Below are 26815 nucleotides of genomic sequence, written 5' to 3'. Positions count from 1 at the left end.
GTTTTTCAATCAAAACTGGAATTAAATGAAGGCAAATAGGAAAATATATCAAAACTAAGGAACACATATACAAAATGTGTACAAACACAAGAAAACTTGATGGTACACATCATGAATTTGTACATATCAGGATTTGAATGCTCATACCAATGCCACTTCAGAAAACAGGAGGGATGCCTTTGTCCTCTTGGCCACACAAACAACTTTGCATCAGTGAAATGGAAAACCATTCTTCACACAACCAACTGCATTAGAGTGTACACTACTATCAAACCATCAGCTGTGATTTGTGCATTTAATTCTCTTTACTATATTTGGACATACATCAGTTTGTGACCATACAACCTGTCATAATTATGCTTACAAATATAAAGCTCTGTGTTACCTTTCTGTGTTTCTTGATCATTCATCAGTTATCTAACACATGCGGTGTGCACATCATTCTATATCACTGACCTTAACATATGAGAGGATATTAACTCGAAATAATATGGTATACAGTTGCCAACAAATGAAATCCAGGTTGGATGGCACAAACACATATATTGTTCTTTTGACATAGCTGAGTTACTATTACAGTAGGAACAAGGGTACACTCCTCTTTTTTGTTGGGGGGGGGGTCCAAAGCTCAGTTGCTGTTATGACACAAACAAGTCTGAAGTCTGAAACTGCAATGTGTATCATCACTTTCTAACTTCTGCCTTCAATGCTTTAACAGTACAAAGGTATGGTGTTAAACTGAGGTCAATCTGTGAACATGCAAATTCTTCAGAGGTATAACTGTGTGAGTCTTCTAATTACTAACGGACAAATATAAGTTATATAAGTGTCTAGTGTTACATGTTAAGGTATTTTCTGAACAAATAAATACAAGGATGTGCCATAATATTATTAAAGAACATACTCCAGGTTCAGGACTTACCTTGCAAATGCAGCAGTTGACACACCTTTAGTTCAGGACTGACTCTGTCTGATTCAAGCAGTACACAACCAATACATGGGGAGGTAAAGGTTGTGTCAGTTGCATGGCATCAATGTTACTATATATATGTATATATATATATATATATATATATATATATATATATATATATATATATGTGTGTGTGAGTAGGAGAAAGATATTAGGTCCCTAGGTGGTCAGTGAATGTGCTATGCATTGTTTAATAGCCAAAGCAAGGCATACTGAGCATGCCTATGTCTGCCTACAGGGACAGCAGCCAGGGGGGTTCCTTTACTGAGTTCTCTTCTGACTGTGGCTGTGGTGACCTAGGCATTGGTGGGGGGATATGTGTCCTTTACTCTTACAGATTCTGCTGGACAGCCACGGTGGTGCAGCGGTTAGCATTGTCGCCTCATAGCAAGAGGTTCTCTGGTTCGATCCTCAGCTGGGGTGCCTTATGTGCAGAGATTGCATGTCCTCCCTGCGGTCGAGTGGGTTTCCTCCGGGTGCTCCAGTTTCCTCCCACATCCCAAAGAAATGTTGTAGGTGGATTGGACACTCTAAATTTGCCCTAGGCATGAGTGCATGCATGTGTGTGCCTTCTGTGGAAGGTTAGGTGCTGGGCTGGCAACTCGACACTGTAGAACTCCACTGCCAATCATGAGCAGACATGTGATCTGCTGTGGCGACCCCTAACCGGGAATAAACTGAAAGAAGAAGAAGAAGACTCTTACAGATTCGGCTGCAGCTGTTTCCACAGGATGAGATTGTTGAGCATAGCACATAATGTGAATATTTCTGTACATGTGTGTGTGTGGATTATACTGCAGGGCTCCACCGGATATATCTAGGCACCAGAACCTTGACTTCAGAAGCCCAAACACATGCTCTATGATGTTTCTAGTTTGAGCGTGTGCATCATTATGGCATTCTTCCATGGGTGTGTGTACTTCTGATGGGTGTCATTAGATACCATTCCAGGGCATAGCCAGCACCCCCAAGTAAATTTCCCTGTGGGATGTCCCCCCTAGCAAACATCTGGCACAGCTGTAATGTGTGCCAGATATGGGAGTCATGATAACTCCCATGTTTGCCAACACACACATTCAAGATAATTCCCTGGACATTACATATAACTTGGCAGTTGATGGAGTGGTATCCCTTGAGGTTAATGTAGATTCTAAACCACAAAGAAAGTCCAAACTGAAGTAAAAACCACAAGACCAGGATCCAGAGAAGCGTTTAATCTCCTGTGAAGGCATACAAGCTGAGACATCAGAGGAGAATTATTAAATGCTTTTCTGGATCCTGGTCTTGTGTTTTTTTTACTTAATGTAGATTCTACCCAGCTCACCATTTGGTGCCTTAATGTGTACATGAGTGAAATCTATGGCATCCAATACTTCAGGGTAGTGTGCTACATGGTAAAACAGTTCCATATTGCTGGCCCTCTCTTCAGAAGTATGGGGGAAACATATGACCTGAATGGCATGTATGTGCATAGCATCCAGAAATTGGTGGAGGATCCTGGAGGCTGATGCCTGTAACACACCAATCATGTACCCAGTTGGTCGATGAAAGGTACCAGTTGTTAATATTCTAAGGGCTACACATACCTTAGTTTCCATTGGGATGGGTTCCCCTCAGTTGGCTCTGGCTCTGAGTTGAGAGCGGTAGTGCTCACAGAGTTATTGTAATATGTCCCTGTCCACCCTACAGTGCTCTACAATCTTCAGCTCATGGAGCACCAAGAAAGTTATCCTGGGCATCAACACTCCTCCTTCTTGGCCTAGGCCTATTGTCAGCATCACCAGCAGCATTAGCTTCAGCCTCTACCACAAACAGATGTAGAATAGCTGCAGCAGCCCCTAGCATTGTGTCAGTTCAAATTTCCTTGTCTCTACTCCAATGGTATTGAAGTATAAAGAAAAAACAGGATGAAGGCGACATGGATACGTTATACATTGTGGAACAGCTCCACCATGTTGGATTGGTTGATTAGCATGCAATTCACCTGTTTATGCTATAACTTGCATCTATTAAACACATCTGTTACTTGCTCATTAGTGCAGTATGTGCAGCTATGCACACCTCTGTGCACCTTCGCATAAATAAGGCAAGCATAGGCATATCTAGGATATCCTCCGTTCTTGGGATATCAAGCAAACATGCACCATAAAAAGTGAGGGAAAGGTTGCATGCCCTGTAGTCGAATTCAGCACCATCTATATTCCAGCTCTAACACATACATATGATGTCACAAGATTAATTACATAACAACACAGAGAAACCTGATATTCATTCCTCTGTTTCTCATGGTTGCACCACATTGTGCAAACAAGGATGAAAATTAAAATAAATTAAAAAATAAAATTTTAATTAATGTGGACAGATCCTGTACATTTTAACAAACAATAAACAGGATGACAGAGAACTTAGGAATTGTGCAATGCTTACATGCACTTTCCCCTCTCACAGCTCTACATGCTCACCTCTGCAAGTGAAACCTGACACACACCCTGATGGCAGCATTCACTGTAACCACGCATTCAACATGAACACTATGGAAGTGCCTAAATGAAGTGAACATCCCTACATAATTACTCTTTGCTGTGGTTCAAGAGTTCTAATGAGTTTTGACCTCATTTACATCTTCACCATGTTGACAACCCAGAATCTACATGGTAAGTAACCATGTAGGCAGGGAAACTGCACGGAAGCCCAATGCCGTAACAGAGGAATACATGTTTCAGTAAAATGGGACTGTAACCCATCAGCTCCATCCTGCACATGCTTACATTACAGTATAATAGTCTGTTTCGTGGAGGTTTGCACATTTTAGCAGTTTGCATTACTTACAAGTATATTCTTCATTTGGGGGTGGGTGAGCGAAGCTGCATTTATGTCATGGAATTATTATGATTATTACACTGATTTTCTAGCATCCACCCTGGGTAATTAGATCAGAATATGTGTGGTGGTACATGTTAAGGGCAGTTCTGTACAAATGTAAGAGCTTTTGCTTGCTCTTGTTTCCTTGTAGACTCATTTCCGTGGCTGTATTCAGAAAGATTTGGAATACACGGCCAACACAAACACAGAGTCTACACGGTTGCTTTACAGGCTGTTGAATAGCTCCACCATGTTGATTTGTTTCACTAGCACAAAATTTAGCTATTTATGCTGTAATTTGCATACCATGAAAGTTTCCATATTTGCTTGTGAGTGTGCACCGCTACACAGAGTTTACTGAATCTAAAAGTTTTCATTCCCCTGTGCACATTGCACTTCGACATGCACATGGTAAAAATTATCATGTAAACTTTATTAAATCCTCCCTAGATGTTGTATTATTTTGTACAAATAACATTTGTAACTAAACTGCAACCATTTAGGACAAGAAGAACGATAGTCCATACTTTGTGAGTTCTTGTAAGAGAAGGGGCACTGCAATTAATCAAAATTAAGACTTAAATAAATAAATAAACAAATGATGGAAAATGAACAAATAAATACATGAGTCAATAAAGTAAGAGCTATAAAGAATTTACAGTGATTTCCACGGGAAACCAGACAGTAGGTTAGTTATTTTCATAGTCAGAATGCTTTCAAGAATGCCTATGTCTTACGCTCATATTCTTCTATTATTTTTACTGTGAACAAATAAAGAAATGCCATCCATAATAATGCATCTCAACATATATTCACACATACACACATACACACACACACACACACACACACACACACACACACACACACACACACACACACACACACACACACACACACACGGCCCCTTACACCGAGTGTTTAACTGTAATTGCACTGATGACCACTGTGAAAATCCCCTAGCTCAAGGCCTTACAAAGTGTTCATCTTTATTGTTAAACATAGCATTTACACAATATGTAAATCAAGTGAAAATGTAGAAATATATGTGAATATTAATGCTGGATATTCTCCAACAGTCTATCATTATGCAGATTTTGATTTTCAGAAAGTAGGACAGTAGTTCTTAATTTTTTTTTTGCAAAATATGAACACAGTAAGTGTTCATTGGGACAAGGAAAGCTTCCCCACTGACAACACAAATATATTTAATGTGAAGTAATGGGTGCTCTGATATTGTGCAGATATAAATTCCCCAAAGGAAATAAAAAAGAAAGCAACCAGAGTTGATAGATGAACATTTCCTAGCAGAAGAGGCAGATTATAGCTACATTAAAGAGGTGGACAAGGGACAGCCTACCCTGGCAACTCTCCATGGTAACATCCTAACTTTATAGTAGCAGAGTAGGAGGAGCCAACAGATGGTAAAGTCTGATGTAATGTAGAGTCACCTGATGGAGTATCTAGGAGACAAGACATGACTCTCAGTTACTCATATTTTAGAGCTGCCAACATTTTATTTAAAGGACTACCGAAAGAAAGGGAGAGAATACTTTGTGATATCTCATCTGTGTAGGAACATATCATACTAGGTAGCACACAGCTATGTGTTAAGCAATCAATACAGAAGATCAAAGGAAAAGTTACTAACAGATTATTTCAGCAAAGCATCTCTGCTGTAATGGAAAACTAGTATGCTTCCTGACCACAGTGTCCTCAATAGAGCATTATTAGAATTTATGCCTTTTAAAAGAAACTCCATCTTAGGGGCTAGTTATAGGCCTGAAAATTAAGCTTTAAAATCCTAGTTCAAAAAAATTTGTCTAGGTTTTTGACGACTTGCAAATGATGCATCAGACAGTAAGACTGCAGTATTGTTCATTGTTTATTCTTCAGTTGTTTTGTTTGAATGTACAGCTAGCTATTTTATTAGGATGTTTTCGATTTTATTACTTGATTTGTTCTAGTCTGGGACATACTGTGATTATTAGACTTATGCACAAAATAAGATAAATTTGATGTGAAGACATTGATTTTATATCAGAATTATTATATAAACAGAGATTTAACTCATTGAAGAAAGATTTCATTAACAAGGATGAAAATATTCAGCATTGCAATGAAACTGGTCAAATGTGGTGAATTCGCTTCAGACATTTATTTTATGCAAATATCCTGACATCACTTCCTATCAGGGCTAGGAAATATATGGAAAAGAATCACTGAAGGAAAGTATTAGAAGCAGAAAGGCAGCCAGGCCACTGAATGGTTTATGTTTATTATACTGCAGTGATTATGGATCTGGTGGTGGTGAAACATAGCCTCTCTTTAACTCTGCAGCCTGGAAAGAGCAATACATCTTCTGAATGGACTGGATTTCCATGGCTATTTTAAACGTTGTGGCATAAATCAGGAACTGCTGCAGTTGAGAAATCATGATAAACTCCTTATATACGTGCCACATAGAAAGATTAATTTGTAATTCCAAACTGTTAAATTTATTTTTATTTACTTATTTTACATTTGTTAACTGGGAAAGTCTTACTGGATATAGGTCCATTTTCAGCAGATGCCCGGGGAGAAAAGCTCCAGACATACATAACATGTATACATACAGTAATATATTACAAAATGGACATTTGTTCACAATATATACACACATGTTGAAGATTTTCCAGAATACACACAGGAAATAGTTTTAAATTATTAACTGTTAGGAAATAGCTAGAAATTACTAACTGATATGGGAGATCACATACATTTATAGTGGTTCACATACATGGTTGAATCAAGAAATCATCCTTACTTTAATACTTTCCAGTAGGTGAGAGACATATACTCAGTTTTATAGAATCAGAGTAATACAATGAAAGTTTCTTCCTGTATTAAGGTTTTCATTTATAGTTGATATTTGAGTGGGCGTTAGTCAGGGTTGGTACAGGGACAAAGCCAATGCATTTTTGGTGATTTTTAAGAGATATTTTGAATTGGGTTAAGGAGGGGACTGTAGTACGTTCTGCAGGAAGTAGGTTCCAGGTTTTACCGACAGAGTTGGAAAATAATGTTTCACCAGATGAATTGTTAGATTTAACAGTTTATGCTAGCGTTCTGTTGGAGGGGCAGAGTGTTTTTAGGTTACTGTAGGGAGTGATAATATTTTTCAGTATGGGTGTGCTGTCTGGTTGGTAGAGAATTTTGTGAACAACTATAAGTTGGTTATACTGAAGTTGGTAGGGTAGTTCTAGCCAGTCTAGCGATTTAAGGTTTTGACAGTGATGGGTTCTATAAGCTGATCCTGTGGCAAATCTGGCAATGTTATTATAACAGGTAATAAATTTATTGAGGTCTGATTTGCTTAGGTTTACGAAGATGGGTGAGGCATAAAGAAGGGTTGGTAGCAAATGTGTACAGGCAATCACAGTCCTAGCAGATGGGGTTAGGAATTGTTTAATCTTGTATAAAGAGCCTAGTTTCTTATTAACTGTTTTAATAGTTTTATATATATATATATATATATATATATATATATATATACACACACACACACACACATATATATATATATATATATATATATATATATATATATATATATATATATATATATATATACTGTATGAAACAGGTAAAAAAGACAGTTTTTGTTACTTACTTAAGTCTACAAAGCAGTATATCTGACCATTCAAATACGTTTTAATAAACTACATTTTATATTCCAAAATCACAAGTGTATGTCATAAAACTAGTATGTGTGACTATTTACATTCCCTACACAACCTGTGACAGTTTTATAGACATCACAAACTAAGTATAACTGGACATGGGACAGGCAAAGCACAGTTGTTAGATGTGTATAGATCAATTCTTAATAAAGCCACATAGGCTCACACTAGGGGAACTCCAATACTCAGAAAGCAGTTGGAGGCTAGTCCTGCACTGTGACCCCAAAGGTCATATGGGAAAGAGAGAACCTTCAAGGTCAGGAAAGGCTGTGCAGCTTTTTTTGAAGACAACTCAACATCTCAGACCAGTGCAAAGCATTATGTCTAACTACAGAACCATACATTTGTTATGATGTTAAATTTGTGAAGTTACACATTTATAGTATAACTGAGCATTTTAACTGCACTTCTCTGTCAAAGCCTTTAACATTATTTAATGTTTCCTAAGATATATGGTATATTGGCTGCCTTATGTTTGTTGAAGTATGTCGTTACTGTGCAGAACTTCATTACACAATGCTATATCTTATTAATATAATGTAATAGATTCATGTTATGCCTGCTCACACACTACAGAGGTTTATTCAGCAGGATTTTAAAATTGGGTCACTATTTTCCTGCACATCTATTTGGGCCAATTACATAGAGAGAAATGATATGGCCAAGTAAGTACCGATTAGAATAATAGATTCTGGAAGTTCATGTGCAAAAAGTACTTTTCACACTTTTGACGGTTCTGCTGATTAGCTTACAGTGTTAGTAGCTTCAAAATTATTAAAAGTCAGTTGCTCGCATAGAAACAAGCACTCTTTAGAAAGCTGAGTTCTAAATTAGCCTGGAGGTATAGTCGTTTGTCCACATACATTAAGCTGATAGCAGTAAACCCATAAAATATTAAATATTTACAGGGAAATATTTCACGTAAACAATCATCCTTATTGGCACCGCTGCAGCATTATAGTTGCTCCTTTCCATTATGTCTGTCCTTGGTTCATACTTATGAGCAGTAAAGGGATTTGCATTAATATTATGCTTTGATGTAGCAGCTTTAAAGCCATGATATAAATGCATTTTTGTGCGAAACCAGGAGTGGTGTGTTACATAATTGGTGTTGAGTTATAAAATTGCATAGATTCAGCAGCTGTCTGAAGAGTGATAAATCAGTGTGACTTAATCCAGCACCTGCATTTTTTGCATAATGTCTGTTGAAAGTGAGCATAAGAATGACATCAACAGATCTGAATCAAACAAAATGATTGACCGCATATGAGAAGATGAATAGCAATCTAAACTTTTGTAGACTGCCATAGTCAAAAGCACAATAAAACTAAAAATATATTTAATTAAGCTATCTTTTCCTATTTTCACATGTGCCATGTGGTCAGAATGATGCAGGGAAAGTATATATTAGACAGCATGCAGGATAATGTTTATATAAGACAAATACTTCTGTTGGTTTGTTTTTATTAAACTAGTTTACACAAATACAGACATGCATTTTGGTGCCATATAATGACAGCTTGGTTCAGTAGACACATCATTACTGAATTTGGTTTGATAAGCTGCATCCGTTCATCCACTTGCCTTTCTAAACCATTTGTTCCAGACAGTAATTGTGGAGATCGCATTAGACAAAATGCAAATGTTAGCTAACCATATCACATCCCATTAAATTATTTCTGTGTGTATGTGTATTCTTTAATATCCATCCATTTAAAAACATTATTCCATCATCCTAAACCTTGGGTGTTATCAAATTACTTTTGATACCCTAAAAATTGCTGATTTTAGTGACTTTGTGGAAGTTTCTGATGTACCTCAAAAGATCAGTTCATGTTCCCTCTTTTACTTGAGAATATATATTGAGTGTTTCCCTATCAGAATGATAAATAAGTTTGAACAACAAAGTGCAACCTGGGAATGTTGAAAATTCAGAAGGTCAAAAAACAAAGTCCTTGATTGTGCAGGATCACTGTACAGTGGGGATTGCATTCTTGTCCTTACCCCACTGCAGGATTATCTTGGAGCTTGTATAAATAATTAATTAACAAGGGGAGTGGGGGTGGAGAGGGACTTGCACCCCTGCAAAAAAAAAAAGAGTTTTTTCCCCAACTTTTTAGGTTTCCTATGTTCCCAGATTGGTCTTTTGATGCCATTCTCCTGAGTTTTTGCACTTCTTATAGGGACTCATACTGAGTTCTTTCGGGGGGGGGGGGGGGGTCACAGACTGTTCAGGTCCTCTTCCACAGTTTAATTATCTTCCATTTAACATCTTCTGTCATTTTGATGTTCCTGGATTGATGACATCTTCAGAGAGTTATTTTACATTCTTGATTAAGTCTGGCCATTAGTCTATAGGTCTGTCGGTAGTTATTAGACCATCAAGGTGTCTAGTCCAAGCTTCTAATTACCACAAAGCACTGTCTTGTTAAAGGACATACTCAAGATCCCACAGCAGGCAAATGAAAGCTGAGGAAATCAAACTTGTACCACACAAAGTAGCTTGCTAAAAGCTCACTGCATTAATCATCTGCGCTAACTAACAGACATAAGTCCAATCACCTGGAGTAGGAAGAGAGCCCATAGCCTTCCAATCTTCTGCTGCTAAATGAGAATGTGCTATCTGATGAACCAATGATGCTAAAACCTGAATAGCATAAAATTCTTCCTCCCACTTAGGCTTTGATCATTTGACCTTCAGGTTATGATGCCTTTCTCCTCCCATTGCACCACTCTGCTGGCTCTTTTATACACTTTGCCTTCCAGAAAGGTGCATCTCATGATTTTAGTAAAAAAAAAAAAATCATCTCCATATATATCATTTTCTTGTTTTGTTAACAGCTGTCTTGTCTGCTCCATTTGGTAAACAGATCAGCTGATCAACAGTATAAGCGTGAGATGAGAATAATATCAGGGATGGGAAATATGCCCATTCCGTGACAATTGCATGATTATGGAATTGTTTTATATAAGTAACTTGGGGTTGGGGGTGTAGGGAGAGCTTATCTCTTGCTAACAGCATTGTTTTGTGATTTATATGAACTTTATGTCTTGGAGCATGCATCGTTCAGTGTCGACATATTGAGTTAAGATTACTTTCTGACAATAATTGGTGCACACACACACACACACACACACACACACACACACACACACACACACACACACACGCACACACACAAACATCTCTATCTCTCTCTCTCTATATATATATATATATATCTACATTAAAATTTTATTTTTATTTATTTATTTTTACATTTGTTAACTGGCCTACTCCTTCTGGGCCCAGAGAGCCCATTTTCAGCAGAGATCTGAGGAGAAAGGCTCCAGGAAGTTCATTAAAAATAAGAAAAAAAAAAACTAACAATTCAAGTTGTAACATACTTAACTGCACAAAAACAGAGAGATGTACACAATACGAATATATACAAGGCAAAAGTACAGAATTTTGAGAATGCAGTGGCAATATGTTTGAGAAAATTGGTTAGCCTTAAGTTATTTATAATGAATGTAGCAATGCCTAAAATAAATTAAAAAATTCAGAGTAACATCATGACACAACACAACAACGATGCATTTAATAGCATAGGTACTAACTGCAGAGAGAGGGAGTAATATATGTAGACAGTTTCAATAGATACCAGGCAGATATGATAAGTGAGAGAAGAAAATGTCATTAGGTAATTTAAAATCAAATAACAGAAATGCAAACCTGATCTAAGCAGCACTAATTCACAATACATCAATATAATACATCATCCGTGCACTTTACTTTTGTTTGAAACAAATTCATGTCATCAAAACAACAACCCCAGAACATTTTGTGTTGAACAGAAATGCTTAAATAAGTGACAATATAAGGACCAAATAATCATTCAATTACTGTTGAAACATCAACATCTTTTTCATTTCTTGAATAAATGATAAAATTGTGTATATCATTACCTTTCATACTCCATGCTCATTATCGTCTCCAAATCACTGAATATAACTGCGTTCAAAAAGATAATACATTGTCTTGATCTGTTCTTATAGTCTTTGATCTGCTTAGCTTAACATATCATATTTATAACTTTGCTTTCAATGGCATCTTTTAATGCAGAATCCTCAGTGAAATACCAATATATGGACTTCCCCCATCTTAATGATACATTATTTTCTTCATCTGCACTCCACTCACCTACCTATATAATTTTACATGAAAGAAAAACATTGATAATCCCTCTTTTGTTAAAACCCTGCTTACCCTCCACACCGTAGATTTACTAGTCCATTCTCTACAAAACTCAAACTCCACTTCCTTTTTGCCTGCTCACATTTTACTTTTTGAATTCTGCCATTAATCTTAAAGCAAAAAAAAGAAAAAAAAACTTTATCATCTCTTTTGCTTAGAATTTCTTAAATAGAGAATAAAACATCCACATTTTTTAATATGATTTACTCCCCCTATGCAGTATGTGGGGGTATGCTCTGTCACATGTGATCTGCCCCATACACAATTGTAAAAGTTTGAGTCTGTGCGACATCGACTAAGTTGCATCACTGCTCAGCCTAGGCAAACCAAAAACAATGTTGGTCATTTACTCCAGTGCTTCTTTGTTTACATTTGTGTCATCATGAATGCAGAATACTGTAGCTAACAAATGTAAGCAAACAACTTTTTTTTAATTTTAAATAAACAGCAATAAGAATCATTTGATTATTTTTATGAATTCGTTGACCAGAGTGCAGACTAGCAGCAGATGATCATTATCTGGTGGCTGCACCTGCATTAATATACTTTGCATGTGATCTTTAAGTATTTATGGCAATTAGCACTACCACCTTGGTTTATGATTAATGCTTGTCATACTGCAATATGCTTTACACTGTACAACTACAGAACAGGGTTATAACCTTTGACTTTGTAGGATTTCCTCAACTCCCACATGTAGTTTACAAAAAAATCTTATAAATATAACTCTGTCTCTATGACTTGGAGTAAAGAAGCTCTGAGTATCACCCAAAAAAACCCTTAACATAAGTGGTGGCTCAAGTGCTGGAATTGCAGGGTTGGGGACAGTAGGAACCATTGCCTGTACTATCTCACCCATCCCAGATAGAGGGAAATGGTGACTACAGTGAATCACACTGTTCCATGTAAGTCAAGGCTTGTTTGATAGCAATATGACAGCAATGACTGCAAGACCGGGTACATGGACTTTTGTAATGGCAGTTCTCATGTGTGGGAGCACAGACATGCCAAGGGGAAAGAATGGAGTGTCCTTGCAGATGTATAGCTGTTCATGTCAGTGACCAGTGCGCAGAGATAGTACCTAACCACAAACCCCCTGATGGCTGCCTATGTGATGGCTCCCAAGGTAGGGATGGCTGATGGTTATCAGGAAATAAGGAAACATAGCAGTAAAAAATTAGTCTTTGCAACTACAGGATCCATCTGATGCAATGGAATATATCTTTAGTCCATGTTTAATAGTCTATCTATGTCCTGAGGAAGTCTAATGCACACCTGCAAGATTCATTACAGTTTGAATTTTGTTTGATGGGCTTGTCTTCTTTTAAAATTTATCTCTGTCTGATAACTCTGGTGTACTCAGGTTGGTCACAAAGTTGTTTAAATGCTCCTTCCATTTGTAATGGTACTTTAGTTCTCTTGATATTCTATTTTCACTTATTCCATAAATGTCATGCTTTTTTCTGGAAGAAAGCATTCTTCATACTATTGATATCAGAGACATAGTTGTCGAAATATCCATTTGACTGGATTTCTCCATATCAAATCATTCTGTTGCTAGTGTAACTAACTGCCTCAAATACTCAGTGCTGGTTTATGGGCCTTATGGACCCAGAGCAGAAAATTATCAGGGGCCTATTTATTTAGTGTGACAACAGTGCATGGTCTCAGAACAAACTATGATTAGAAACAGCAGAGCCTATTTCAGACATGTGGGTATCAGCCCCTTGTTAATCTGTCCCTGCCAATACCTGTCACAAGATTACTCTCTTGACATAAAGTGAAGTCTCTGTTTCAAATGTCTTTCAAATACTTTGACATTTTGATTCTGTATATTTAAATGACTCTGCCAAGCATCAATAGTGTGCAATATTTATTTATTTATTTATTTATTGACATTTGTTGACTGGAAAAGTCCACTGGGTCAGAAACCCAATTTTGGAGGAGGCCAGGGGAGAAAAGCTCCACTATTAAAAGATATACATAGTTAAAGGCATTAAACAATTTTAACAATGCAAATTCTATAGGTTAAGTAGTACAAACGGTGTTAATAAAATTGACAGTTACTATATTACATATACGTATGCATATAGATATGTAAACAACTGACAGAGTAGCTATGTACATATAATACATATACTAGGCACAAAGTGCCAAAAAGTATCATATGATTTATCAAGGTGTGTTGAAATGAACTTTTGAATTGATAGCGTAGATAGGAACAGTTGAATTGTAAAGGTGTGAGAGAAGGAGGAGGGAGGTAGTAGCACAACAGTAAGTAAAAGGGGGTATTAAGGCATTAAGGTAGTCGACACAACAGGTATGAGAATGTAAAATATAAAATGGAAATGTGGTGTGGAAAAAAGTTATATTAGCATAGTGGCTGAGCAGTGAAGAGAGAAAGAGAGAATGTATATTATTTAGTGATGAGGGTGGGAAGAAGATAGAGAAAAAGAAAAATACCTCCAAAGAAATCAGCAACTGAATTCACCTGCAAATTACCAAATTCCATTGTCTTTAATCATGTTCTGTTATAGCTTTCAAGCAATCAGGATACATTCCAATGAAATGTATTGATATTTTTCTTTAAGATTCTTTTGCTGTCAGGGAAAGTAGAAAAGGAACTTTCAGCTTCCTTAAACAACTTATAGCTTCTTTCATCTCTACATACCTTAAAGTTTATTTTTGCTTTGAATAGCTTCAACTATCACTATGCGGCATAACAAGAATAAGTTTATAAATTATTAATAAATGCCTTTTTGGAGATTGATAAACATATACACAAATTTCTCATTATGTCTTCTCTGTTCTAGTCATAATGTATTCAAATAATTATAAACCAGCCACTGCATATAATAATAAAAACTGATACAAGTAGATTAAATACTTAATAGGCTCATGTAAGCTTACATTTCATATCAGGTTTCTTTTTTTTTTTATTTGATCATCTTCACCACCCAGTATCCTGAGTCTATTGAGTCCTTTTTGGAATCCAGGGACAGAGAATCCTATTTGACTCTATATGCGAGACCTTACCCTCAAGGGAAGGAATGACCTTGTGGTCTACAAACTCTTAGGCCACCATTTCTTATAATAGATCTATGAAGTAAGATCTGAGGAGCGAGCACTACATATTCGGCCTCAGGATGATATTTTTCCCTTTTATTCCTTTAGTGCCCTTGTCACCTTTGTCTGTAACACTCCTAATGGAGTTATAAGTTCAGTTTTTCAAATAATTTCATACAGAACAGATTGATTGATAACATAGCATTCTCTTACAAATAGCAACACATCCAACATTGCATTGTAGACTAGACAAAGGTCACCTCTACATAACTGATAAGGAACATGATATAATAACAGTTCCTAAAGCCTGCCTTTACAGTTCACGTTTTCTGAGCCCTGCCCCTTCTCTAGTAAAGAATCACTATAGATTTTCAAATTATATAATGTAGCTTGTTCAAAATTTACAAATGCAGTATTGTATTAAAAATGTGTCATTTTAGTGGTGTACAAAGAAGTACAATGATTTCCCTGGCATGGCTAGACATGTCCTTTAGAATTAAAATGGTTGCAGAATGTGTTTTTTTTCACTTTTGTAGACATACACTGGCTGAAGTTTAAACTGCTTTTTACCACTGCCAATTTAGCTTTGATGATGCTGTCACTCTACTTTTAATCATAATTTATGTTGTTTTTGCCAAGTTTCATGATACCACAGTTAGTGACTTTAAGGATCAGGTTTTTGTCTCTGCACCAGGTTTTTACTTTTTATAGGCAATTTTGTAAAACTTTGACATCTTTGATTGAAGAATTATGTTATCCAATTTGCCGTGATTGGTATACCTGATCATCTGGTATCCATTCCCGAAGTTTATTTTCAAGAAGAATAGTCCACAAAGAAAGTAGTCTTATTAGAGATTCTCATGGGACCCCACTGGTGACCCTTACTGGAGTAGACAGATACATCTCCAACATTTGATATACTGTTGCCTCTTATTACTTAAGTAGCATTTTCCTACTGAATTACATATGAGTTAGCATTACTTTGTCACTTATTCCCTTTTAAAGAACACTTCAAAGATCACAGCAAGGGCTGGAGAAGCAGCATGCACTGTCGATCTTTGTCAAATGCTGCTGTTACATCTTCAAAGAAAAGCCACATTCTGGATATGTGTACATATCAGCACACATGGGCAGGCATGCATCTGCCTTGCATGTGACAACATTTGAAAGAAGACACTGCATGCAACATTATAGCTTAGTTGAGACAGTAACACCTCATGCACATTGGATACTTACTATATTTGTTTTCATTTCTGGTTTAGAACAAGACAGCCTTAGCCTTATCTCAAATAGCATGTTGATTTGTATATTCCTTAATTTGTGATGCACATTCTGTAGGGGTGAACTCCGTTCACAAGCATTAAGCACCATTCCCAGTGGTCAGTACATTTGTAAAGGAGTACATTGATGCTGGTTGACTTACCTGTCACTGTACATTGAATGTTTGTAACATTGTAGAAATCTTCTTCTTTAAATGCATTGCATGTTTGTGACATTGTAGAAATCTTCTTGTTTAAATACATTGTATGTTTGTAACATTGTAGAAATCTTCTTGTTTAAATACATTGTATGTTTGTAACATTGTAGAAATCTTGTTTAAATACATTGTATGTTTGTAACATTGTAGAAATCTTCTTGTTTAAATACATTGTATGTTTGTAACATTGTAGAAATCTTCTTGTTTAAATACATTGTATGTTTGTAACATTGTAGAAATCTTCTTGTTTAAATATATTGTATGTTTGTAACATTGTAGAAATCTTCTTGTTTAAATACATTGTATGTTTGTAACATTGTAGAAATCTTCTTGTTTAAATACATTGTATGTTTGTAACATTGTAGAAATCTTCTTGTTTAAATACATTGTATGTTTGTAACATTGTAGAAATATTCTTGTTTAAATACATTGGATGTTTGTAACATTGTAGAAATCTTCTTGTTTAAATACATTGGATATTTGTAACATTGTAGAAATCTTCTTGTTTAAATACATTGTATGTTTGTAACAGTGTAGAAATCTTCTTGTTTAAATACATTGGATGTTTGTAACATTGTAGAAATCTTCTTGTTTAAATACATTGTAAGTTTGTAACATTGTAGAAATCTTCTTGTTTAAATACATTGTATGTTTGTAACATTGTAGAAATCTTCTTGTTTAAATACATTGGATGTTTGTAACATTGTAGAAATCTTCTTGTTTAAATACATTGTATGTTTGTAACATTGTAGAAATCTTGTTTAAATACATTGGATGTTTGTAACATTGTAGAAATCTTCTTGTTTAAATGCATTGAATGTTTGTAACATTGTAGAAATCTTCTTGTTTAAATACATTGGATATTTGTAACATTGTAGAAATCTTCTTGTTTAAATACATTGTATGTTTGTAACAGTGTAGAAATCTTCTTGTTTAAATACATTGGATGTTTGTAACATTGTAGAAATCTTCTTGTTTAAATACATTGTAAGTTTGTAACATTGTAGAAATCTTCTTGTTTAAATACATTGTATGTTTGTAACATTGTAGAAATCTTCTTGTTTAAATACATTGGATGTTTGTAACATTGTAGAAATCTTCTTGTTTAAATACATTGTATGTTTGTAACATTGTAGAAATCTTGTTTAAATACATTGTATGTTTGTAACAGTGTAGAAATCTTCTTGTTTAAATGCATTGAATGTTTGTAACATTGTAGAAATCTTCTTGTTTAAATACATTGTATGTTTGTAACATTGTAGAAATCTTCTTGTTTAAATACATTGTATGTTTGTAACATTGTAGAAATCGTCTTGTTTAAATACATTGTATGTTTGTAACATTGTAGAAATCTTCTTGTTTAAATACATTGTATGTTTGTAACATTGTAGAAATCTTCTTGTTTAAATACATTGTATGTTTGTAACATTGTAGAAATCTTCTTGTTTAAATACATTGGATGTTTGTAACATTGTAGAAATATTCTTGTTTAAATACATTGGATGTTTGTAACAGTGTATAAATCTTCTTGTTTAAATACATTGGATGTTTGTAACATTGTAGAAATCTTCTTGTTTAAATACATTTTATGTTTGTAACATTGTAGAAATCTTCTTGTTTAAATACATTGTATGTTTGTAACAGTGTAGAAATCTTCTTGTTTAAATACATTGGATGTTTGTAACATTGTAGAAATCTTCTTGTTTAAATACATTGTATGTTTGTAACAGTTTAGAAATCTTCTTGTTTAAATACATTGGATGTTTGTAACATTGTAGAAATCTTCTTGTTTAAATACATTGTATGTTTGTAACATTGTAGAAATCTTCTTGTTTAAATACATTGGATGTTTGTAACATTGTAGAAATCTTCTTGTTTAAATACATTGTATGCTTGTAACATTGTAGAAATCTTGTTTACATACATTGGATGTTTCTAACAGTGTAGAAATCTTCTTGTTTAAATGCATTTAATGTTTGTAACATTGTAGAAATATTCTTGTTTAAATATATTGTATGTTTGTAACATTGTAGAAATCTTCTTGTTTAAATACATTGTATGTTTGTAACATTGTAGAAATCGTCTTGTTTAAATACATTGTATGTTTGTAACATTGTAGAAATCTTCTTGTTTAAATACATTGTATGTTTGTAACATTGTAGAAATCTTCTTGTTTAAATACATTGTATGTTTGTAACATTGTAGAAATCTTCTTGTTTAAATACATTGGATGTTTGTAACATTGTAGAAATCTTCTTGTTTAAATACATTGGATGTTTGTAACAGTGTATAAATCTTCTTGTTTAAATACATTGGATGTTTGTAACATTGTAGAAATATTCTTGTTTAAATACATTGTATGTTTGTAACATTGTAGAAATCTTCTTGTTTAAATACATTGTATGTTTGTAACAGTGTAGAAAACTTCTTGTTTAAATACATTGTATGTTTGTAACATTGTAGAAATCTTCTTGTTTAAATACATTGTATGTTTGTAACAGTGTAGAAATCTTCTTGTTTAAATACATTGTATGTTTGTAACATTGTAGAAATCTTCTTGTTTAAATACATTGGATGTTTGTAACAGTGTAGAAATCTTCTTGTTTAAATATATTGTATGTTTGTAACATTGTAGAAATCTTCTTGTTTAAATACATTGTATGTTTGTAACATTGTAGAAATCTTCTTGTTTAAATACATTGTATGTTTGTAACATTGTAGAAATCTTCTTGTTTAAATACATTGTATGTTTGTAACATTGTAGAAATATTCTTGTTTAAATACATTGGATGTTTGTAACATTGTAGAAATCTTCTTGTTTAAATACATTGGATATTTGTAACATTGTAGAAATCTTCTTGTTTAAATACATTGTATGTTTGTAACAGTGTAGAAATCTTCTTGTTTAAATACATTGGATGTTTGTAACATTGTAGAAATCTTCTTGTTTAAATACATTGTAAGTTTGTAACATTGTAGAAATCTTCTTGTTTAAATACATTGTATGTTTGTAACATTGTAGAAATCTTCTTGTTTAAATACATTGGATGTTTGTAACATTGTAGAAATCTTCTTGTTTAAATACATTGTATGTTTGTAACATTGTAGAAATCTTGTTTAAATACATTGGATGTTTGTAACATTGTAGAAATCTTCTTGTTTAAATGCATTGAATGTTTGTAACATTGTAGAAATCTTCTTGTTTAAATACATTGGATATTTGTAACATTGTAGAAATCTTCTTGTTTAAATACATTGTATGTTTGTAACAGTGTAGAAATCTTCTTGTTTAAATACATTGGATGTTTGTAACATTGTAGAAATCTTCTTGTTTAAATACATTGTAAGTTTGTAACATTGTAGAAATCTTCTTGTTTAAATACATTGTATGTTTGTAACATTGTAGAAATCTTCTTGTTTAAATACATTGGATGTTTGTAACATTGTAGAAATCTTCTTGTTTAAATACATTGTATGTTTGTAACATTGTAGAAATCTTGTTTAAATACATTGTATGTTTCTAACAGTGTAGAAATCTTCTTGTTTAAATGCATTGAATGTTTGTAACATTGTAGAAATCTTCTTGTTTAAATACATTGTATGTTTGTAACATTGTAGAAATCTTCTTGTTTAAATACATTGTATGTTTGTAACATTGTAGAAATCGTCTTGTTTAAATACATTGTATGTTTGTAACATTGTAGAAATCTTCTTGTTTAAATACATTGTATGTTTGTAACATTGTAGAAATCTTCTTGTTTAAATACATTGTATGTTTGTAACATTGTAGAAATCTTCTTGTTTAAATACATTGGATGTTTGTAACATTGTAGAAATATTCTTGTTTAAATACATTGGATGTTTGTAACAGTGTATAAATCTTCTTGTTTAAATACATTGGATGTTTGTAACATTGTAGAAATCTTCTTGTTTAAATACATTGTATGTTTGTAACATTGTAGAAATCTTCTTGTTTAAATACATTGTATGTTTGTAACAGTGTAGAAATCTTCTTGTTTAAATACATTGGATGTTTGTAACATTGTAGAAATCTTCTTGTTTAAATACATTGTATGTTTGTAACAGTTTAGAAATCTTCTTGTTTAAATACATTGGATGTTTGTAACATTGTAGAAATCTTCTTGTTTAAATACATTGTATGTTTGTAACATTGTAGAAATCTTCTTGTTTAAATACATTGGATGTTTGTAACATTGTAGAAATCTTCTTGTTTAAATACATTGTATGCTTGTAACATTGTAGAAATCTTGTTTACATACATTGGATGTTTCTAACAGTGTAGAAATCTTCTTGTTTAAATGCATTTAATGTTTGTAACATTGTAGAAATATTCTTGTTTAAATACATTGTATGTTTGTAACATTGTAGAAATCTTCTTGTTTAAATACATTGTATGTTTGTAACATTGTAGAAATCGTCTTGTTTAAATACATTGTATGTTTGTAACATTGTAGAAATCTTCTTGTTTAAATACATTGTATGTTTGTAACATTGTAGAAATCTTCTTGTTTAAATACATTGTATGTTTGTAACATTGTAGAAATCTTCTTGTTTAAATACATTGGATGTTTGTAACATTGTAGAAATCTTCTTGTTTAAATACATTGGATGTTTGTAACAGTGTATAAATCTTCTTGTTTAAATACATTGGATGTTTGTAACATTGTAGAAATATTCTTGTTTAAATACATTGTATGTTTGTAACATTGTAGAAATCTTCTTGTTTAAATACATTGTATGTTTGTAACAGTGTAGAAAACTTCTTGTTTAAATACATTGTATGTTTGTAACATTGTAGAAATCTTCTTGTTTAAATACATTGTATGTTTGTAACAGTGTAGAAATCTTCTTGTTTAAATACATTGTATGTTTGTAACATTGTAGAAATCTTCTTGTTTAAATACATTGTATGTTTGTAACAGTGTAGAAATCTTCTTGTTTAAATACATTGGATGTTTGTAACAGTGTAGAAATCTTCTTGTTTAAATACATTGTAAGTTTGTAACATTGTAGAAATCTTCTTGTTTAAATACATTGTATGTTTGTAACATTGTAGAAATCTTCTTGTTTAAATACATTGGATGTTTGTAACATTGTAGAAATCTTCTTGTTTAAATACATTGTATGTTTGTAACATTGTAGAAATCTTGTTTAAATACATTGTATGTTTGTTACAGTGTAGAAATCTTCTTGTTTAAATGCATTGAATGTTTGTAACATTGTAGAAATCTTCTTGTTTAAATACATTGTATGTTTGTAACATTGTAGAAATCTTCTTGTTTAAATACATTGTATGTTTGTAACATTGTAGAAATCGTCTTGTTTAAATACATTGTATGTTTGTAACATTGTAGAAATCTTCTTGTTTAAATACATTGTATGTTTGTAACATTGTAGAAATCTTCTTGTTTAAATACATTGTATGTTTGTAACATTGTAGAAATCTTCTTGTTTAAATACATTGGATGTTTGTAACATTGTAGAAATATTCTTGTTTAAATACATTGGATGTTTGTAACAGTGTATAAATCTTCTTGTTTAAATACATTGGATGTTTGTAACATTGTAGAAATCTTCTTGTTTAAATACATTGTATGTTTGTAACATTGTAGAAATCTTCTTGTTTAAATACATTGTATGTTTGTAACAGTGTAGAAATCTTCTTGTTTAAATACATTGGATGTTTGTAACATTGTAGAAATCTTCTTGTTTAAATACATTGTATGTTTGTAACAGTTTAGAAATCTTCTTGTTTAAATACATTGGATGTTTGTAACATTGTAGAAATCTTCTTGTTTAAATACATTGTATGTTTGTAACATTGTAGAAATCTTCTTGTTTAAATACATTGGATGTTTGTAACATTGTAGAAATCTTCTTGTTTAAATACATTGTATGCTTGTAACATTGTAGAAATCTTGTTTACATACATTGGATGTTTCTAACAGTGTAGAAATCTTCTTGTTTAAATGCATTTAATGTTTGTAACATTGTAGAAATATTCTTGTTTAAATACATTGTATGTTTGTAACATTGTAGAAATCTTCTTGTTTAAATACATTGTATGTTTGTAACATTGTAGAAATCTTCTTGTTTAAATACATTGTATGTTTGTAACATTGTAGAAATCTTCTTGTTTAAATACATTGTATGTTTGTAACATTGTAGAAATCTTCTTGTTTAAATACATTGTATGTTTGTAACATTGTAGAAATCTTCTTGTTTAAATACATTGGATGTTTGTAACATTGTAGAAATCTTCTTGTTTAAATACATTGGATGTTTGTAACAGTGTATAAATCTTCTTGTTTAAATACATTGGATGTTTGTAACATTGTAGAAATATTCTTGTTTAAATACATTGTATGTTTGTAACATTGTAGAAATCTTCTTGTTTAAATACATTGTATGTTTGTAACAGTGTAGAAAACTTCTTGTTTAAATACATTGTATGTTTGTAACATTGTAGAAATCTTCTTGTTTAAATACATTGTATGTTTGTAACAGTGTAGAAATCTTCTTGTTTAAATACATTGTATGTTTGTAACATTGTAGAAATCTTCTTGTTTAAATACATTGTATGTTTGTAACAGTGTAGAAATCTTCTTGTTTAAATACATTGGATGTTTGTAACAGTGTAGAAATCTTCTTGTTTAAATACATTGGATGTTTGTAACATTGTAGACATCTTCTTGTTTAAATACATTATATGTTTGTAACATTGTAGAAATCTTCTTGTTTAAATACATTGGATGTTTGTAACATTGTAGAAATCTTCTTGTTTAAATACATTGGATGTTTGTAACATTGTAGAAATCTTCTTGTTTAAATACATTGGATGTTTGTAACATTGTAGAAATCTTCTTGTTTAAATACATTGGATGTTTGTAACATTGTAGAAATTGTCTTGTTTAAATACTCTGGCTGTTGAGCACACTTTTGCTGTAGTGTTACAAAACTGTTACAAAAGGACTTTCATCCTCATGGCAGATTCAATGGAACAGCTAAAATGTTATATTTTATTTCACATTTTTCATAAAGTGACCTAGTATAGGGACATAAAAAAACCTAGAAGAATGAAGCAGCTGCCATAGAAATACTGCTGTTATGCATCTTTGTAAGAGCTGTTGACATTTGGAGAGTTTATTTTAAGTGGTGTATAATTAGGCGTAGTAAATGAAATCCCAGTCTTACATTCCTCAGGGAGTAATGAAGGCATTAGTAATGTCATAAATAGGCAGTAAAACTGAGCCTTTTCTCCTTGGACTCTGCTGAAAAGGGGGAAAAGGGCTACCCTATCCCAGTCAAACTACCCCAGTCAACAAAAGCCGTAAATAAAAAAATAATGAAATTATTGGTTCAACAGAAGAAAGTAGAATAAATCACAGAAACACCAAGACAGAAAAAGAGACTCAGTTACCGACACGATAAGAAGAAACAATACTTTGAATGTAGAAATGCAGTTTTGCAGTGAATAAAAATGCTAACCAGAGTATGTCTTAATGGGTTCATTTTAAAAATCTGTAAAAGAAAAAGCCCTCTGCAAGTCAGATGCACCAGCATCGAAGAGCTTAGCTGTGAGGAAACTCATTGACAATACGTAACAGTACTAAAAGTAGGGGAAAAGGTTGCACACTCCATTTTAATCTTCTCTCAGTTAATTCTGCACATAGATAAGTCCAAACATTTTCTGCACAAAGCAACAGAAAGAAACTAAGTACTAAAATTAAGTGAAAAGCTTGACAGTTATGCTAACACTGTTCCACTCAAATGATTTTGAATTAGCTGCATGAGTTCTGACTGACAGATTGTGATATGCCATTTATAGTGCATGGATACGTCTTTAGGGAGCTGCTCTTTTTTTGAAAAAAGAAAACTGCATGTAAATGTGGTATATGATCTCACAAATGCTTTGGGATTCTGAACTTCTTACTTCTACTAATCCTCAGGAGGAAATAAACAATCTAGAAGAAGGCAAAGCAAGATACTTCATGAATATTCATGGTTAAGTATGACTAATCTAAAGACACCATCCCTTCATATCAGGTTTAATAATACAGGGCCTCATGAATGACTTAATGAATGAATGAATAATAAATCAGTCTAATTATTTTCTCTTTCAGCTTTGAAATACTTGCTAGCTTCAAGCCAGCTGAGAGCTGATTGACTTAATAAAAATAAATGAAGTATATTAATGCTTATTTTTATTAGGAAAAAGTTAGACCTTAATTCTTCTCAGAAACTGATACATTTATTCACTCGTTGTTTTTTTTTTTTTTTTTTTAGATGTGTCTTTTCCCAAGGTCTTGGTGTTTTACAGTAAGGCATACATTGGAGCTGAGTTGTGAGGGTGAGTTGATGCCTTTCACAAGCCTGATTTTTTTAAAGTCCAAGTAATTAATAAATGCCCAGACTTGTCTGATTTCCCTCCAGAAAACAGATTTTCTTTCCATCTGATATAGTCTAATATAATCTATTAGCCCTGACCATGGCTAGCACTGTCCAAAGAGTAAAAGTAACATTTTTTCAATATGCATATTTATTTATCTTACACTCAGTCTTTTTGTATCATATTTTGCTGGTGGGGCAGAAAAGAATATTAAATGCTACAATAACATTTTATTTTTCTTAAATCTTGAGTGGTATTTTTCTTTCTGACTAGCTAATAAAACCTTTCATTGATAATGGACAAATACAATAGTGGCTGGGTTTGGCATAATAGTTGAAGTCTTCACCTGAAAGTAATAGGTTCAATCCTGACTTCAGGATACTAGCTAAGCTTAAAGCAGCCTTTCAGGGGAATTAGCCTAGTAATCACCCATGAACCTATAAATATATCAAAATAATCCAACCAAGTTGCAGTAGCATAGGCAACCATGAAACATAGGAATGCCAAACTCTTGTCAAAAGTATAAAACACAGTCCTTTATTTGTGCACAGAGGTTGTGCACATAGTTGCCTATGCTACTGCAACTTGGTTGGATTATTTTGCTACTATTTTCTCAGTAGCAAGGCATTTGTTCTGTTGGGTATCTGTTTCTTTCTATAAATATATCAGCAGAGAATTGATTCCAGTTGTGAGGGTGTTGTTCATGGAGTTTTCAGCAACTATTTGCTCTGTGTTTTTGCAACATAGAACTTGTTATACCTACATCTGTTGTACTAAATCAGATGTGGGTGAGGCAAAATTATATGGTGATACAGTTATTCTTCTGTGATATGCATAGAAAAACATAGATTATGGTCCAGAAAAGTAAAGTTCATTTACTGGTCTTGTCATAGGCAGAGTTATCCAGGGAATGCAGGGTTCATTGGTGATTACTAGGCTAATGGCATAAGAGCCTTTGCCAGCCTAGCCAATAATACCCATGATATGACAATGTTATATCTTAATATCCCAGATATAGGATGGGATTGTATAAGGGTAGTGGGTCATGGGATTGTATAAGGGTAGTGGGTCTTTGGGTGCTGGAGCACTGAGTCATTTTACAGGCTGCCTGTGTCCATAAGGGACATGGATAGTACCCTGGGAGTGAATTTATAGTTCCCCATCCATTTATCCAGATTTTTTTTGAAGAGAGTGATGGATGGGCTTTATTATATGAAGATGGGAAGTTTATTCCATAGACGAGGTAGCCTTTGGGATACAAATCTGTCTCTCCAGCAAGTTCCGTTAGAGTCACAGATAAGGTTCAGTGGCATGGAGCAGGTTACCCTTGTACAATTTTTCTTGTGAATATGTAATATTTTCATCAAGGCTGAATCAGAGAATGCCTTGTAGGTCAGGCATAATGTTCCCCCTTGATAAACAATATGAGACTGAGTAAAGGGATAGAGCCTTTAGTTGACCTGCATAAGATATGTGTCTTATGCTTTGTATTTATTTATTTTTTTATGAGAAACCTCTGGGACTGCTCCAATTGATATAAGTGCCTGGTTAGATACATGCAAAAGAGAGCATTGTATTAAATTATGGGCCTGATGAGGGCCAAATACAATGGCACTATGACTTCCTTTGATCTTGATGCCATGCCTTTACTTATATGTTGGGCCACACAGAAGGATTTCCTCACCAACAGGTGGTCAGAGTTTAGGTTACTATCTCTATGTGGTCCTAGATCCCCTGTGACTGGGTCTAATTTTAAGGGTGTGCTGTCAATATTATAATTTTGTAAGGATATCTGGAAATAAATGGAATGGATTAATGGATATGGATAAATGGAAATGTACCTGCCTTCACCCAACCTGATCAAAGGGAGTTCTCTCTCTGGTTCCCAAGCTCTACAACTCTCATAGTTATCTTCCTATGAGCCTATCTAAGCTCTCAACAATTTCTATAGCTTGTATCTAAGCTCTCAATAACTCCTACAGCTACCCTCACACAGCCTAACCTTGTAAATAGCATTCTACTGTTGATGTGTGTATGTAAAGCATATTTACATTTTCTTAAAAGGTTT

The sequence above is a fragment of the Protopterus annectens genome, chromosome 7.part1, assembly GCF_019279795.1.
Source record: "Protopterus annectens isolate FY-2018-M chromosome 7.part1, PAN1.0, whole genome shotgun sequence".
NCBI lineage: Eukaryota > Metazoa > Chordata > Ceratodontiformes > Protopteridae > Protopterus > Protopterus annectens.
The sequence above is the reverse complement of the archived record's forward strand: the minus strand, read 5'-3'. Positions refer to the sequence as shown.